Consider the following 4,523-nt stretch of genomic DNA (forward strand, 5'->3'; position numbering starts at 1 on the left):
ATTTATTTGTATCTTGAATAGTTGTCTATAAAATAGACGAAATATTCAATACTACCTCTTGTCTGGATAGTCATAGGATCACACAAATCAGAATGAACCAATTTCAATATATCTTTGACTCCATACCCCTTAAACTTAAAAGCTTCTTGGTTATTTTTTCTTCCAAGTAAGACTCACAGGTTGGAAAGATTTCCACTACCAATGAACCCAAAAGTTCATCAGCTACCAATGAATCCTACTCAAGTTAATATAACCTAGCCTTAGATGCCAAAGATATTAATGGTTCATTTCCGAAGGTTGCTTTCTCTTAAAATTAGAAGATGTGTTACTAATTTCCATTTGTTGCATCGTGGGAGTTATTGGATTTATAAATTGCCAACCAACGTACCAGAACAGATAACTTCCCTCTTTTTCTTAATAACAACTTTGTTATTAAAAGAGGCAGAATATCAAGTTCTTTGAATAGTTTAGAAACTGAAAACTAGTTCTTTCTAAACTTGGTGCGTAAAGACAATTACTCAAAAATCCATATTCTTATCAAAAGATAAACATCTCCCACTGCAACAGCTACCATTTTTACAGTAGTGCCCATGTGGACGGTGTTTTAATTTTCATTTAGTTGCCGGATTTCCTGGAACCCTGCAATGAATTGCGGACATGATTGATGGCATCTGTATCTACACTCCAGGTTCTGGTAGATAACACCACTAAACATGTTTCAACTAATGAATTAAATACACCTATATTGTTCTTAGTTCTAAGAAGACAGTCTACCTTAATGTCCAAGTCCTATTTCCAATCATTACAATTGGGACTACTAAGTCTTTTCTATAGTATAACAACTAGGGGATTGACAAACATTTTAAATCCTAATAATCACAAAAATATTTGGTCAAGATCAATTCTTTAAAATCCCCATGAATTTTGTATGCCACGATAGTGTGGACGTATACAAAATCAAAGAGGAGATTTTATCCATTAATTTTATTATCTCGTCAACTTTACTTTATGACGAATAAAATTAATAGTTGATCTATCTTTGATCAAATATTTGGTCAAAACTTTTTGAATTTAAAATAAAATATTGATTCCTCAAACAATATTATTTAAATTCACCAACACCTCAAACACCGTGAATTTTGCATGCCACTTTAGTGTGGACGTATACAAATTCAACATTTGTAAAAGGAGGGTTTTACCCATTAACTATCTTGTCAACGTATCTTTATGACAAATAAAATTATCTCAAACACCGTTAATTTTGTATGCCACGTTAGTGTGGACGTATACAAAATCAATCATTTGTAAGAGGGGTTTTAACCCTTTAATTTTATTATCTTGTCAACCTAGTTTTATGACAAATTAATAGTTGATTTCATTTGGTCACACAAATAATAGCAGTGACTCCGATGGGGAGGATACTATTAGATGTGTCTAAGTGTATACCATTACTTGACACTAAGTCCATTAATAAGATTATGCCCCTTCCGTTGGGGAAGATCACACGCTCTTAATTAACTTCCTATAGTCATCCAAAAATGGAAGTCTGTTCTAGTGATCCACAAACAAGCTCATCCGTTATGGAGGAAGGCACTCAGAGCCAACGCGCAAGCTTGTTTGCATCACTTACAAACCAGTAATGGAGACCATGGGATTTACTTAAAATCCCTCTCCCACTTAGTTATTTATAAATGAGGAATTTTAACTATGCTAGCCTACTAAATATGTAAACCAACATGCACACACAGCACAATATAAAAGCAATAAATAGAAAATCTAATTTTCAACTATTATGGCTTTTATCTCTAGTTGTCCTCCGTGTGTTGTCATCCCAAGCTGCTGCCATATCTGGCCACCGCCACCGGGACTAGCTGTCACATCCATCTTGCTCCTAGTTCCGCTGTGCCTCTGGTCCTTAGAAGGTTCCACGCTTTGCAAGATTCGATCCGCGACATAAATAGAATTTTACATTTTTGATCCTATATTCCATAAAAGGAATGTACATGTATCTAGATCAAAAATAAAATCCTAATAAAACTAAATACGCCTGCTGTATTTTATAATACAATCATGCACACACATATAAATGCCCTTGACATGTCCAAGGGTCCAATCACACACATAATAACTAAAAGCCATAATAGTTGGATCCTGCATCCACAAAGTTAGCACATCCTACTATTAACCTGCCTAAATTATATATGACATGTGCATAATTAAACTAATACCAAATACACAGAGGCAAAACCCTAGCTCTGATACCAATTGTTGGTTGCTACTCGGAAAGCCTAGAGGTTCCACTGTACAAAAATTTTATACAAAGGTCTGAACCTTTTCCTAGCTACAATGTGTTCTTTTAAATTAAATTTTGGATCGCCTGCGGAACTTAACACGTTTGATCCAAAACTTAATCTATTTGTTCTTCTAGGTTTTGACTTGGATCTCCTACGGAACTTAACACGTTCGACCCAAATCACCTTAAGTTATTAATTCCATTAAATATTAATTTCCATAATTGGTTCCCAGTACTGACGTGGCGAGGCACATGACCTTCTTGGATATGGGAGCAACTACCACCGACTAGACAAAACCTTTTATAGAAATCTAATATTTAATTTCCTAAAATAACTTTAGGTTAACCGAAAAGAAGAATCAAATCACAAGGAAAAATAAAACAAAAGAACACAACTTCGAAAAACATATTCGAAATACTAGAATCGTAAGCCTCTTGTATTTGGTATTATTTCCATAAATAACTAGCATGATGCGGAAAGAAAAATTACTAGTTATACCTTCTAGAAAGACCTCTTGATCTTCTACCGTATTCCTCTTCTAACCTCGGACGTTGTGTGGACAACGATCTTCCGAGATGAGAACCACCAAGCACCTTCTTCTTCCTTACAAGTTTCGGCCATCAAAACTTCTCCTAGGATGAAGAGGTTCGGCCACCACCACCATGCTCCAAGGGATGCTAGAAAAGAGGCTTCTTTTCTCTCCTTCTTCTCCTTCTTAGATCCGGCCACCAAAGCTATCTCCACCATGAGAAGGTTTCGGCCACACAAAGGAGAGGAGAGGAAAGAAAGGGCCGGCCACACCCAAGGAGAAAAGAGAGGAAAAATAGAATAGAGTCGTTCACCTTGAAGCTTCCTCTACCCCCTCTTTTATAATCCTTGGTCTTGGCAAATAAGGAAAATTTAATAAAAACTTCCTTAATTCTTTTGCCATTGAAAAGGAAAATTTATTTAATTAAAATACTTTTCTCTTTTCAAATTATAATGGCCGGCCACTCTTCTCCCCAAAACAAGGAGAGTTTTAATTAAAACAAAAATTAAAACTTCCTAATTTGTTTCTAGAAATTTATAAAAATTTCTCCAATAATTTTAATCCCTTCATGATTGGTTAATAAAAAGAAATTTTATAAATTAAAATCTTTCTTTTAAACATGTGGATAATTTCCAAAAAGGAAAGTTATCTCTAAAAATTAAAATCTCCTTTCAATCTACAAATAAGGAAAGATATTAAATCTTTTCTTAATCTTTTGTAGAAACTAATAAAAGAGAATTTTTAATTTTCAAACTTTCTTTTAAATCATGAATATAATTAAAAGGAAAGTTTCTACCCAAATTAAAATCAACCTTTTAATCTACAAATAAGGAAAGAGATTTTAACTCTTCTCTTAATCCTTTGTAGAATCTTATAAAAGGAAGGATTTAAATTTTTAAACTCTCTTTTAAATTATATTATCCACATAAGAAAAATTTTAAAATTAAAATTCCTTTTTATTTTAATAGGGACGGCCACATGAATTCACCCATGAACATACCCATGGCCGGCCCTAGCTTGGTCTCCAAGCTAGCTTGGTCGGCCCCTATAGGATGGGTAAGAAGGTGGGTATAGGTGGGTATAGTACTCTATAATTAAGAGGCTACGATAGGGATCGAGAGGAGGAATTGGTTTTGGTCTCCCGATAAAATTAAGCATCCCGTGCTCGCCCCGAACACACAACTTAATTTTATCAATAATAATTCATTCCACTAGAGAACTATTATTGAACTACCGCACCAATCCCAAATTACATTTTGGGCTCCTTCTTATCATGAGTGTGTTAGTCTCCCTGTGTTTAAGATAACAAATGTCCACTAATTAAGTAAGTTACTGACAACTCACTTAATTAATATCTAGCTCCAAGAGTAGTACCACTCAACTTCATCGTCATGTCGGACTAAGTCCACCTGCATGGTTTAACATGACAATCCTTATGAGCTCCTCTTGGGGATATTCTCAACCTAGATCACTAGGACACAGTTTCCTTCTATAATCAACAACACACACTATAAGTGATATCATTTCCCAACTTATCGGGCTTATTGATTCATCGAACTAAATCTCACCCATTGATAAATTAAAGAAATAAATATCAAATATATGTGCTTGTTATTATATTAGGATTAAGAGCACACACTTCCATAATAACTGAGGTCTTTGTTTCTTTATAAAGTCAGTATAAAAGAAACGACCTCTAA

This window comes from Zingiber officinale, chromosome 2B (genome assembly GCF_018446385.1).
Source record: "Zingiber officinale cultivar Zhangliang chromosome 2B, Zo_v1.1, whole genome shotgun sequence".
In the NCBI taxonomy this organism is placed as follows: Eukaryota; Viridiplantae; Streptophyta; class Magnoliopsida; order Zingiberales; family Zingiberaceae; genus Zingiber; species Zingiber officinale.